Source organism: Haliotis asinina, chromosome 1 (assembly GCF_037392515.1).
Source record: "Haliotis asinina isolate JCU_RB_2024 chromosome 1, JCU_Hal_asi_v2, whole genome shotgun sequence".
Taxonomy (NCBI): Eukaryota; Metazoa; Mollusca; class Gastropoda; order Lepetellida; family Haliotidae; genus Haliotis; species Haliotis asinina.
In genome coordinates this window covers 90,023,336-90,038,392 of record NC_090280.1, presented here as the reverse complement: position 1 = coordinate 90,038,392, position 15,057 = coordinate 90,023,336, and positions in this window count along the sequence as shown.

The window sequence follows — 15,057 nt, the reverse complement described above, 5'->3', positions numbered from 1 at the left end:
TAGCTGAGGCTGAAAAGGCTGAGGCCGAAATAGCTGAGGCTGAAATAGCTGAGGAGATTATGTGAATGGCTCAGCCGATGCCAAACGTATCTTCACAAGCACAAACGTAATTTATCACACTCTTTTTTTTCAGTGACCCGAGAACCACCTGCCTATGTGATTTTCGCTTTAGGAAGATTGCACTGGTACGACAAGAACGGCAAGCTGATGTATGAAGTAAAACTTACACCGCCAAAAGTAGATTTGTATTTGGAAGTAGACAATGCCCAGTCACCGAAAACCGTCTACTGGATTGGGGATAGTCTTGACTGTATTCATTCTGCTGACATATTAGATGGAGAGTTGCTCGAGGTGGTCCCTGCAAAGATAAGAGGTTATGATGCTATTTATTTGTAGAAACCATGTCATTAAATTTTTTTGGTAGGTCAGACACCTCTGTGTTTGATCCACGTGCGTTAATTTAAGTCGTAAAGCTTAAATATTGGCCTATGTTAAATACAACAGTAACAACAACATAAGTAGAACCTGATAGTTTTCTGTGACAGAAATGCCAACATCTCTGTGAGACATTCTCTGAGAACTTTCATATTCCTTGCCAACACCGTCTCTTTCATGGCAGAAGACACATGTTATGTTGTTAACCATACCAACATGTTTATATAGTTATACGTTGACTTATACCAAATTTATAAGAACAATTTTATTGAGATAACCATACCCAAAAGAATCGTGTGGAACCTGTATGTATGTCATACACATGTCATACACATGCATATTTGGCTACAGACCATACAGTCATCTGCGGATCTAGAATTTCTGAAAGGGTAACGCAGTGACAACTTCCCAACTTTCTTGACTTTCTTGATTTTGACAGGTTTTAAGGTCGACAAATCAGGGAAACCATTACCTTTGACAATTATGTAGCATCACACAGTTGTTAGTGTGTGTTTCTTGATGTTTTCTTTATGTTATTGTTTGAAAATGAAAATTCGTACACATGCAAATCCAATGTCATACACTAATCATCTTTCAAGAGCAATTACCTACAAACATCTACATCATAACGAAGTAGGGCAAGTGGTGATGCACTCTCAATACATTAATTATTATCATACCACCATTGATTGACTACGACAAATTTCCCACTTGTTTTCAATCGTTAATCAAACATGAAGTTCCCGTACGTTTTAAACAGTATATTGTAAAACACATGATACAATGTTATGTACTTTGACTGGTTCACCAAGGACACCAAGTTAAACGGTACCGAAACTGTAATCTACACTACCATATAACATCATTTATACATTCAAAGGAATCCGGTCTTTCAAAGTCGACAGTGGCACAGGTTTGATCATTTGGACATCAAGTTCCAGGTTGAGACGCTGTACCTTGACCGGACAGAATACAAGTCTTCTGTTCAAAGGACAAGGGATTGCAGCCATCAGTATTGACAGAATTCACAGGTAAGATACATTTCTTTATGAGAAACCCCAACTGCACAATTGTCACATCTCGATCTCGAATGGTTATCATATGACTGAAACACACAATTACACATTGCCAGTTTGTTTTGTTCTGGAATATATTCAAAGATGTAATACTTCATGCTATTCCATGATGCGGGCTTTTGGTGAATTGTAATTGACATTTCCAGTGTCTCAAGTTTGTTGTCGTAGGTACATTCAATAAAGACAAGGGTGATCTATATACTTCTGACCAAGCTAAAACGATTGGTGCGTGTCCACTACTCGTATGCTTGGTTACATTCCAGGCAACCCCGTAAAGATCCCGGTTAGAACTGGGATTCAGGAACCCATGCTTGTTCTACTGACGTATCAAGTGGCTAGACTTGCTGAATTAATTGACACATGTTATCGTTTCCCAATGGCATAGATCGGTTATCATGTTGTTCATTATTGCATTGAATGGTCCACACTCGATGTTTACGGAAGGTCACCAGATAGCTGTAATATTGTAACAGTTGAATGCGCCATTACGCAATAACCCGTTCAGTTCGTTTTTGTGGAAGTATGTTGTAACCCTGGTACTTGAAGAAATATCCGCCATATTGGATTTATGACGTCATCAGCAATGGCGGATAGTTTTTTCAAGTAGCAGGGTTACAACTGAAGTAGACGAGTACTGAAACTGGGAGCCAACACACGGCATCCTCATATAACAACTACACCACTAAGAATACGTGCCTTGCGTTTATATTTCAAATGGTTTGTTGTACCTTTTTAGGCACATATATTTCACAGACTACGATGGTGTTAGTGTTATAAACTACGATGGAAGCGGCCTGCGACATTTCCTCTCAGAGCTAGTTGAATTATTTTACTACAATGAGGATGGTATGTAGAGTGCTTCTTTTTCTAGGTGTATGTTTTGTTTGCTGTACAGTTGTTGAATAAATGAATGGTTTATTCTTAGGGATATGAATTCATCAAATGGCAGGTATATACAGACCCAATAACATGACATCTCCGATTGTAATTTTACACAATGGAGATAATATTTCTATTATAATAGACCTGTGAAAATGCGGGCTAGAATACTGGCTTTCAGTAACCCATGTTTGTTGTAAGAGGCGACTGTCGGGTGGTCAGTCTTGATGACTTGCTTGGCATATGTACATATGTCCTAGATGTACAGATCGACGTTCATGCTGTTGATCCCTGGATTGTCTATTCCACACTGATTATTTACATACTGCCGACATATAGCTGGGATATGCGTAACATTAAAGTGAAGTGTAACAAATATCCTTTCCATCAAAAAATCTTGTTGGAAAATTAGAAACTTACGAAAGCCTAATGCTGCCACTTTTGTAGCATAAGATATTTTTTTTCAAAGACAATTCTCGTTGCTTCAATTATTTACTCGTTGCCTCGAGTATTTTCTCGTTCTTTCAATGATTTTCTCGTAACTTCGAGTATTTTCTCGTTATTTCAAATATTTTTTCGTTGCTTCGATTAATTTCTCGTTACTTCGAGAATTTTCTCGTTTCTTCAAGTTTCTTTCAGAAACTTGAAATTTCGAGTATTTTCTCGTTATTTCAATTTTTTTTCGTTGCTTCGATTAATTTCTCGTTACTTCGAGAATTTTCTCGTTACTTCAAGTTTCTTTCAAAAACTTGAAATTTCGAATATTTTCTCGTTACTTCAAGTTTCTTTCAAACACTTGAAATTTCGAATATTTTCTCGTTGCTTCAAGTTTCTTTCAAAAACTTGAAATTTCGAATATTTACTCGTTGCTTCAAGTTTCAGTCAAAAACAAAATTTCGAGTATTTTCTCGTTGCTTCAAGTTTCAGTCAAAAACTTGAAATTTCGAGTATTTTCTCGTTGCTTCAAGTTTCAGTCAAAAATTTGAAATTTCGAGTATTTTCTCGTTGCTTCAAGTTTCCTTAAAAAACTTGAAATTTCGAATATTTTCTCGTTGCTTCGATTCCTTTTTCTTAATTTCTAAGTTTAATGGAGGTAGCATGTATATTTTAGGAGATCTGCTCCGAGCAAGATGACATCATCATAGTCACAGCCTAAGTCACGTGTCCATGGATACAGCAAAAAAATAAAATTCATATCTGAGTATAACCATCAAATGGCACATCTATGGATCATGCTTGGTACGTGTGCCAAAATACATGAAGCTAGCATGTATAGTTTAAGGAAATCTTCTCCGAACAACATGACACCCTCATATCCACAGCCTAAGTCACATTTGGGAGGAAACCGCAAAAGGTTCATATGTGGGTTTAAACCCCAAATGGCAAACCTATCTATCATGCTTGATACGTGTTCCTAGTCTGATGAAGTTATCATGAATAGTTTAGGAAATATGCTTGGGACGGTATCGACCCCCCAAAAGACAGACCACTTAAAACAACACATTTTACGGTTGGTTGCACAAGGCTTAATTAAGCTGTGTTGTTGAAAATTGTGGTATGTGTCCTGATAAAAAAGACAACATTAGGTTTAGAAATGGTTATACGACCTCTGGCCATATGAAACTTTAAGTGTTATTGAAATTGTTCATTTAATATTTTCAAGAAAACTGCTTCGCCACATGTTGTATGTGGAGACTGGAAGCAAATCAATTCGTACTGATATTCATACCAAAATGGTATGCTTTTTGAGCAAATTGACTTCAGTCAAATCCTCAAAGTTATCGAATATATGGTATCATTTCACAGTTAAGTCTTATTTGCGGTTCACTCCAAAATGACAGACCTCCTGTAAGATAAATTCAGTGAGTACACTAGTTAGCTCAGCCATGCTCTCCACCCCTATTCCATTAACGAGTTCACTTGGAGTCAGTACATAGTATACAGTCTGTTCAATCTTGGAATTCAAGCAATACTCAATCATCAAAAGGATTTCATTTCACAATGTATGAAATTGAACTTATTCCAGAACCTTAACCTTACAAAGTAGAATTTCACTGAGAAAATTTAGGACAACAAATCATAGGTTACCAATGGAAACAGGGCGCTGTCTGAATGGTTTGAAAGAAAGCCGACTTTGTAATCTTTGTAAACAAGCCATATGTGACGAATTCCATGTTTTACTAATATGCCCACCACTTGTCGAACAACAACGAATATCATTTTCAACAAAATATTTCTGTGTGAATCCCTCTACCTGTACATGTATTTTTCTCATGAAATGTGATTATCAACCACTCACTCTCAAATTATCCAAATATATTACACAGTGTGTCTTTTCAAATGATATCATGGAAATATATTAATTATATTCACATATACAGGTATGTTCTATGTTTCACCTTTTGTATTTTTGAGAAAAGAATGAAAATTCTGTTTGTTCTTCTATCAGTCACTACAGAGTATAGTAACAACACATTTCCATCTTTCTTAGTTTACTTGTAATTAGAGTGAAAAGTAGTCGAGAACTGAGTTGCTTGAGAAGCTGAGAATGTTCTCAAGTACTTTTAATATAAAAAGTCTTAATATAAAAATCATAATTCATTACATGAATTAAAACAAAGTATAGTTTCCATATCTGGGCACATGTTATTATTATCAGTCTTAATTAAGCCTTATGCAAACATCCCTAAAGTGTGTTATTTTAAGCGGTCTGTCTTTTGTGAGGTCTGCTTTATGGGAAGATACCGCGGTTGCAAGGGTGCGCATCCACCCTATTGAAAAGTTTGTTTTATGACCACTGAAACTCGGGTGGTGTAGGGTGTAGCTTGTAGGATGTGTGTGACTATGAGGATGTCATCTTGATCGGGGCAGATCTCCTAAAATATACATAAGAGCTTCATCAAACTTAGAAATTATGAACAATAAAATCGAAGCAACGAGAAAATATTCGAAATTTCAAGTTTTTGACTGAAACTTGAAGCAACGAGTAAATATTCGAAATTTCAAGTTTTTGAAAGAAACTTGAAGCAACGAGAAAATACTCGAAATTTCAAGTTTTTGAAAGAAACTTGAAGCAACGAGTAAATATTCGAAATTTCAAGTTTTTGACTGAAACTTGAAGCAACGAGTAAATATTCGAAATTTCAAGTTTTTGACTGAAAATTCTCGAAGTAACCAAACATTAATCGAAGCAATGAAAAAATATTTGAAATAACGAGAAAATACTCGAAGTTACGAGAAAATTATTGAAATAACGAAAAAATACTCGAAGCAACGAGTAAATAATTGAAGTAACGAGAACTGTCTTTGAAAAAAAAATATTTTGTGCTACAAAAGTGGCAGCATTAGGATTTCGTAGAAACTTTGCTAATATAACATGACTTATACAGTTTTGTCAGTTACGGCTCCAATTGTGAAGTAGTTAGGTCAAACGTTGATGCTAACAGACTCATTTATTTGCTTGTATTTCCTTGCCGATTAACGAATATGTTTACAAGGAGAATAACAGAACGTAGATTCAAGTAGTTAATAACCATTTTAAAATTCTAAGACAACACATCTCCGACTTTGTAGGATATAATTTGAATGTGCAGAAAAACATTTTCCCAGAAATTTTGAGACAGTTACATTTTCGAGGACCTAGACATTGCACGTACAATCTGGAGTTTCTTCGACTTTTCGGCAGTATTGTCCCGTAGGGAATAGAGAGAGAGCTATTAGAGTTGTCCAGCACTCCCCACGAGAAGGTTGCTCAAAACAGTCTCAAACATACACACATACTTTTTTTAAAATGATATTTGTATTGTTCCCAAGGGTACATCATTGAGACATCAGTTCACATTTTACAGTTTAGTAGGTTTTGAAAATTTACATTTTCACATAAGAAATTGACCAAATATAGAAACAAGTTTCGTTGTTAAATTGGGAATATAGATCTCCACTTTCTGTAATGACTTCGGAGACTATCGTGTTTCATCGCGATGAACTTTTCTACATTGACAATTTCTCTTAAAATATGCATGAAATTTTGAAGTTGTGGAGGGTATTGATTAATCCAATTTGAATGAATATATTTTTTGGCCGAAAGAATAATATGATTTAGTAGTCTGTCTGTGCATAATGACCCAAACCAAACGCGATATTTTGTTATTTTAAGTGTATTCTCAATATGATCGTTCATCCAGGCTTCAAGTTCATTCCAGTATGTTTGTGTTACTCTACATTCCCAATAAACATTACAATTATTCTCATTCAGCTCATTACAGCAAACAGTATTGTCAGCATGTTTCATTTTAAATAGTTCATTTTTAGTGTAGATAAAAGCTTGTATTGAAAACTTGTATTGAAAATCAAGTAGTTTAACATCTTACAAACCATTTCTATAAGTGATAAAAATTCGATTCCAATCAAAAGTAAGATTTTAGGTAAATCTAAATCCGAAATCAAGGTGTCATAAAAAATTCTAGCTCCTTTGCTTGATTTCAATAAATTCCAGTGACACTCAGTTTTGAGTAGATCAAAAACTGGGATATTTCTGGAGTGTCTAATAGTATATTTCCAAGAATCAGGAAGTATGTTGAAGACATGCAAGTAGTCCAGGTATGTGTCTTTAATGTTATACATTTCCTTCAGCCTGTCAAATGACACAAAACCGGTATTGTCACATAGGTCCTTAACGGAAAGAATGCCGTTACTTGCCCAGTGTTTATTGTAGTGTGTTGGGTTTTTGAAATTATGGTTAAACCATAGTGGTTGGGCTAAGATTTCGTAAATATTACCAGAATTCACATGACTCTTTTTAACATACTTGTCCCACGCTTTCAGAGCATCCCTCCAATAAGGGTTATCGATATGTGTTACTTGGTCACCATTTGCACCAGATTTAAAAATGACGTCGAAAGGAATATTACAGGGATTTTCAACTGTTGTTTTTCTACAGTAAGATCTCAGGTTAGCTAGTTTCAAAGCTTCACAAAAGGTTACAGTGTCAACCATCCTTAAACCACCATATTTGTGTACTCTTTTCAAATTGGTCCTTTTGATTTTATCAGGTTTGTCATTCGATATGAATTTAAAAAAAAAGATATTCTCCAATAAAGTAATGAAGTCTTTAGGAGGTTTAGGCAAAGTACTGAATATATGGACACGTTTTGACAACGCCAAAGTTTTTATGACAGTTATTTTACCAATCAGTGTCAAGTGTGTTTTCCTCCATTGCGACAGCAGTCTATTTATTTCTTCTAATCTTTTTCTTGTATTGATTACCCACAGACTGTTAAGATCCCAAGACTTCATACACACCATTTTGCCATTCTATCTTAATGTCTTTACATAATATGTCCATACTATTTCTCTTTGATCCAATCCAAATTATTTTGGTCTTATCAATATTTATTTTAAGTCCCGACATTTTGTAAAATATATTAATTTCATTAATAGCAGTCTTTAAGCTTTGTTCATTTCCGTCTAGGAATAATTCCGTGTCGTCATACACACATACTTGATGTGTGGAACGACCCCGAAACGTTGTGTGTAAAAATTTAACGAAGGTTTATCCATTGAAGATCTTGGTCATCTATAACAACTAAAAGAAATAACCGCTATAAGAAATCCGTTTTAAAATGTATATACACGTGATACCATTTTCACAGATGTCTTGTCTCTCCTTCTAAATATTTCAGATAGTTGAAAAACACTTGGTCTGTTGTATGAAAAATACATAAACTCAAATGTTACCATGATTTTGAACTACAAGATAAGGAAATGCGATAAACTCTATTAACTTATGTATGTTAATATCTCTTTATAATTTTGAACTTGGACGGAAAAATATTGTAAATGTGATTCTACTTAGATAGCATGTCATCACGCTCGATATCTGAATATGTGTCCGAGTACCTTAGGAGGTGTAAAAGAGTTACTTGTCGCCAGTAAGAAAATATATCGTTGAGGAGTGAGCTGAAACGTCGTGTACAATGGTCAAGCATTAAAACTCTTTTACTGTTCTGGTCACGTTTGTCTTCATACAAGAGACCCGTGAATGGCCGGTGTAGAATAGGCTTTCAGCAGCCCATGCTTGCCATAAAAGGTGACTATGCTTGTCGTAAGAGGCGACTAACGAGATCGGGTGGTCAGACTCGCTGACTTGGTTGACATCGGTTACCAATTGTGCAGATCGATGCTCATGCTGCTAATCATTGGGTAGTCTGGTCCATACTCGATTATGTACAGTCCGCCGCCATATAGGTGTAAAACTAAACTCACTCACTCACTCTTCATACAAGGTGCACATAATCGAAACTATATTTCTTACAAGCAAGATGTTCTTGAGGCATGGACTAGACTTATTTATGTGAACATTGAACAAAATAAATTCAGTAGATAAGACGCACACTACAAAAGCAACAAGAAATCAGGAAACCTTTGAAAAGGTCTTGAAGGTTGCAGTTTCTCAGATTTGTTGACTGGGGAACATTTATAGGTAGTCTGAAAGAGCTGTTGTTCAACGCCAGCAATATTCGAGGTATTTAGCGGCGGTGAGAACTGATGTACTGCCTTCTCTAGCCGTTGAAGGTTTCTGCTCTTAGCTATTACAGTATTTGTGATCCTTGCATGGACTCTTCTTGTATCTGCACCATCCAGTGAGTCGATTGTGATTTTCAGCAACTTTTGCAGCTTAGTAAAAAGTACTGTCAGCATGGTTTGGTTCAGGTCATTAAATTCAGCAGTCAGGGTTTCAGTTTAACTGAAGAACAAAAAAAATCTGTCTGGACCCGACTCTTTGCGTCAAATTTCGAGCCTGTATCAATGGAAGAAATAAGTCACGAGGTTAATGACACTTGCGAAAAAGAATAGGTGTTCTTTGTGCGCAGTACTCCAAACAATGAAGATCCGGGTTAGAACTGATCGTTGGTAGCCCATGCTTGTCGTAAGGGGCGACTAGCGGTGGTTAGACCAGCTGATTGTCTGACAAAGCCTGTAAGTTTCGCGAGGCACTATTTTCGGCACTAAACTGATTACCGGCTCTAAACTCGCGATATGCGAGACGAGGACAAGTTTACTTCCCGTACCAGATATAAGGTGACCTACTTGTGACACGATGTGTGGAGTTTTCCATACTTAGGTTTAACTGTTGACAGTATGATATTGAAATCTGTATCATTTGAGACTAAGCGGCGTGATACACCCTTGAGTGAGTGAGTGAGCTTTTATATCACATCGGCAGTATTTCAGCCATATTACATACATCTTTGAAAAGATGCGGGGTCAGAAGTTAAAATATTCAGTATCGTGTATGTCCACTTTACAAATATCTATAATTTCATGCAGTTTTACGTTATACACAGGTATGTTTTGCCGTTGGTATATATTTCATACACGGTTGCCAAGTAATATTTAAATTCGGGTCTGAAGTGCCGGTGTTGAACTTGGGTGTGCAGTCATAAGGTTATGAATAAAAAGATGCCGCCTTTCTTTGCCAAACCAAATGCTGATGATTTGTACACTTACACATTGACTTGCGTCAACAACTCCATACATACACACTGAAGACATCTCTTTTTCAACCGGAGTCCATTCCACCGATCCGACTATCAAAGAATATATTGGAGGAGCTACTGTTATAAAAATATACGGGCTTCAACGTGAGTTTTTATATGAAAGTGAGGCAAAACCCATATCATCTGAGTATCTAGCTTTGCTACTTATCGAATGTTCGCGGAAAATGACTTGTTATGCGCCTGGCATGTGTTTATTACTCACTGTATGACATTGTTGAAGGCAGTACAAAACTGTAACACTAGGCGTTTGCTTTTCAGATGAAACTTTGTATTGGCAGAAAGCAGCGTATGAGGAGGATTATAATAACAGGGATGGGTTCATGAGTCAGAAACAACATCCACTGGGACCAAAACGCATTATAGCTGAATATAATCAGTTGTTTTGTTTGCACTTCACTGTTCACAATCAGCGTATTTACTTCAGAACAGACATGGAAAGGTAAGAGTGAGTGAGTGAGTGAATTTTGTTTTACGCCGGCTTTGGCAATATTCTAGCAATATCACGGCGGGCGACCCCAGAAATGTGGTTCCCACCATCTCCATCTGTAGAATGAAATCCGGGTTCTGTAGTGACAAGCGAACCCTTTAAAACCAGGCTAGCCCCTGCTTGGTTGAGTCCCATTCAGGATTCGCATCCAAACCCTCAGAGTCAGGCACTTGATCGTCATCACACCGTCAGACGCTTAACCTGCTCAACCACTGCCACTTTCACAAAATGGAAGTCGGACAACTGGTAATTCATGTTCATTGTTTTGATCCCTGGATTGTCTGGTCCAAACTCGACTAGTTTCAGACCACAGCTGAACAGCTGGAATACTGCTGAGTGCGGCGATAAACATCAGTCAAACAACCTGTCAATCCAAAGAAACGTAACTAACTCACTAATGTTCCTAGGGCAGACTTTGAAACACACTCAGTAGAAAACTAGCTTCCAATTATGTGACTCTTTCAGGCATCAAACCAAACCTGTAGAATCACATCAACTGATTTGAACAAAAAAAGAGCATAGAAACACAGCGTAGGGCATAGGAAACACAGTCCTACTGTAATGTGGGTGGCAGTGATGTGTATTTTCCTACTTTTGCAGGGGAATATCTGTGATGACTCTCGACGGACAAAAACTACCAAATCTTGGAACTGATACCATTCCACTTGATACTGAGGCTCAAATCATATTCCTTTAGCTCGATTGTGTACACGGAATTTCTGTCAGCTTTCTAGCATCCTGCCAACCAACCCATTACATCAGCTCCAAGTCTTCGTTAGATCAGAGAAAAGTGTGATGATGGTCCAAGAAGGATCTCTGTATTTTTAAAAATGGTACCAGACCAAAACTGTATTTTTAAAGCAATTACATGCAGCGTGCAGCAGAGTTCTCTTCTCCGCAAGTCACGAAACTGTAACATTATATACAACAGGGGATCACAGGAAAGCGCAAGTGTTCATTTATATATATATGACATAGCTTGTGAAGAATCATGGACAAAAATAAAGGAGCATTGTGTGAGGCCTTATTTTTTGGCTCAGAATAGTGTCCTTCCCATAAACATATTGGACACACTTAAAGCACTCACTATATATCATGGATGAATATATGGCAACATTGAAGATTGATTTCTCCACGAACTTAGGGGAACCAACTGCAATGCTTATGCAACTAATCGCTGAAAAGCATATGCAAATATAGCGCGTGTGAACTGCTCTGTTTTGGTGTATGGGTTTGTTAATGATTCACCAGGTTTTTTTACTGATTTTTATCTTTTACTCAACCGATGACAAAAACCTTTTCAAAATAACTATTTTGTTTTACAAGACATCAATTCATGTGAAAACAGTACCTCTAAACAATGTGGAATATTTTACAAAATTCGGTTTTGAACAGTTGCCTGATGTAAGTGACTATATTTACACTGGCGAGTTTGAACTTTTAATGCTAAGAATATTTAGAGATCCTTGAGAAATGCATCAGTCACGTGACATGTTACACGTAAGCATGTGACACTTATCATTGTCAGCTGCATATGAACCCTTCTGTACCACCATTGTACCACGAACAAGAACTAATAAAGAATCAGAACCCATCACCTGTTGGTTATAGGGTCAGTGAGTTAATATTCAGTCACACTAGCATTATTTCAGCCACATCGTGACTAAAACCACTTATACGTTCATGTTATCTAAAGTTAGTACATAAGACTGTCAACGAAGGACAGAAAAACAAACTGACAAATTACACTAGCATGTAAATGTTAAACTATCATAAGCCTGAAGACAATCTGATATGATACAACATCACGTCTCGTGGTAGAAATAAATACACTTTTAAGGTGAACAGGACTATAAACGTGGTAGAAATAAATTCACTTGATAGGTGTCAAAATGCCCCTAGACCGCTAGCCGATGACTAGCAAAAACTCCAGTCGGTCCAATAAGTCTCCACAATTACTTGCCTGACTGAGTACTGAATTTTCATGGAGTCATTTTGTAAAGTGGCACTCTCTCCGACCTGTCAAGATACAACACACTTTTAAATCATACTTTATAATGGCCTGATAAAATGCTCATTATATTTACAGCTTAATGATGAAATACGTCTTATTCTCACCTATTTTTCTTAGTTTTTACATTCAAAGTGCGGACTGGTGAATTATTTTGTGGACTTGTAACTTTCAGCCATAGTTTGCCATAGTGGCTAGCAACAACTGGAAACATAACCTTTGAACAGCATGGTACCCTCTCAGGATGTGTTTAGAGAAGGTGTTTGTGTGTCTTCGTAAATGCACTAAAGTTAGTATGGAATCGTCAGATCGTGTTTTGTAGATATATTGAGGCTGTAATGTTGTCATTTCCTTCTAGGTCAGATAATTCGTAACTATCGAATGTTCAAAATTGTCTAGTTCTTAACTTGTTTGTATACCTAACTTTGTGTATGTGTAGTATGGTGATTGCACTTCACTACGTGTGCGTAGATATTTAATAATTTCACTGTTATCTTGTACGTAGGAGTTCCACTTCAACACCTCCTTGTTAATCACCACGTAACTGCTTCTCTTTCTTTAAAGACCATTCCATGAGGTTAGACCACAGGCAAACTGTTGCGCAAATGGGCTGCGTTGCTTAGAGAAAATGACTAGTCTTCTTCACATGCGAGCAAAGCGAGCAAAGGCTGGCAACGTACCTTCCTCGCTTCAGTTCGACAAATATTTTTCAGAGTGGATCTTTGCAATAGGTTGGTGAACAAGCAACAAATCAACTCAACTACAAACCATAAAATGAGGGGACCTAAAATGTATTTGTCACACAAACTCTTTTCAGTGCAATCGATGCCTGGAAAAGGACAAAAAAAAAGAAAACTCCAACTCTTGGTTGTCTCTCCAGCTCCATTTTCGTTATGTCTCGTTGTCATCAGATGCCAGTTGTTAGTGAGTTAACGATCCGTGTTCTGGATTACTTGGGTAATACCTCATTGGCAACCAACATCACACGGGGGTCCTTCTAGTGATCGACCCGTGAAGATTCGGGATATATAACTGATTTCCAGCAACTCATACTTGTTGTAATAAGCGACTAACGGGATGGAGTGATCAGGGACGCTGACTTGGTTGGATGTCATCGTATTCCAGCTGCGTAGATGGAGGCAGACAGACCGCGGTCATATAGCTGGAATATTGTTGAGTGCGTCGTTAAACTACCAACCAACCAGCCTTGAGTTTTCATGTTTTATTGGATCATGTTTTATCTTTTAATGATATTTTGAAGCTGGCAAGATAGAATATGTTCACAGCACCGTTCAACTTGTAAATTATTATACAGGGAAAGCTGTGAAACTCGGCATCTGTCCAATCCGGCAAGTTATCAACATTGGTGTAAAATCTCAGTCCCGTTCGTGGATTGTACATTTATCATCAGCTCTACAATCCGGCACACTGTTTAAAGCGGATTATTTGTTCAGTCCCAATGTGTGCCGGTGTAGACAGCTTCCACTGTATGTGAGTGCGTCAGTAGCATCAGTAGTATCATGCCCTTTTGTTTACAGCACTTATGTGATAGCAATAAAATTCAGATAATGTAGTGAAACAGCGTAAACTCATGTTTTCGTGCAAATGCCACATTACACAATAATTTCCACTCCTCCATTGTGATCTATGTATTTTTGTATTGCTCACTTCATGACTTTGTTACAATGTTTTATTAAAGTTGCAGTAAATAAGTTACCTGTACAAGGTAACTCGGTAAAGCTCACCCGAGTGTATCAAGAGCATATACGTATGCTCTTTCGGGTGAAGGAGGAGGAATATGTTTGAATATATCTCCCCGTGATTTGTGCCGTTGCCGGCGCCTGAACATTTTCTACCATTGCACTTCCGCAACAGAGGACTGATTATTACAACAGCGGTACCATATAAAACACAGCAAAAACAAAAATTTGACACTCATTATTTTTCAAATAGTGTTTTGAAACTTTTCTTGAAAGAGTTCTTGTTGTGATTATGGTTAAATGCATTGTCAAAGGCATTACGTCACACATTCTGCTGTTCGAGCCCACGTAGCAAGGGGAGAGCACTCCACGCTAAAATCATGTTTCAACGTGCCACAAGTCACGTGACCTATTGGTACACGTGCAATTGATGTCACGGTAGCAGAGTAGAGAGTCATCTCAGCAAAAACACGATTTTATGGTTAATTATTCGTTAATTTGCCATGCCACGACTGTCAAACATTCAGCGTGAACGTGTCATCGGCATGCTGAATACGGGAACGTCCGTCATTGATGTTGCGAGGGTTATGGGATGCAGTCGACAGACCATCCATAATCTCCAGATACGTGTCCATCAAACTGGCACAACAGCTGACCGACCCCGGTCGACCACGTGTGACGTCACACGCAGATGACCGACAGATTGTCTTACGTCATTTGCGTAATCGGTTTGTCACTGCCACATCTACTGGGAATGTATTGTTTGGATGTCCAAATAATTCGAAATCGCCTGTGCTCTGCCCGTCTTCATGCACGGCGACCATATCGTGAACCAAGTCTAACCTGTTTCCATCGACAACAACGTCTTCTCTGGGCACGACAACACCTGCGATGGGCCCAGCGAGATTGG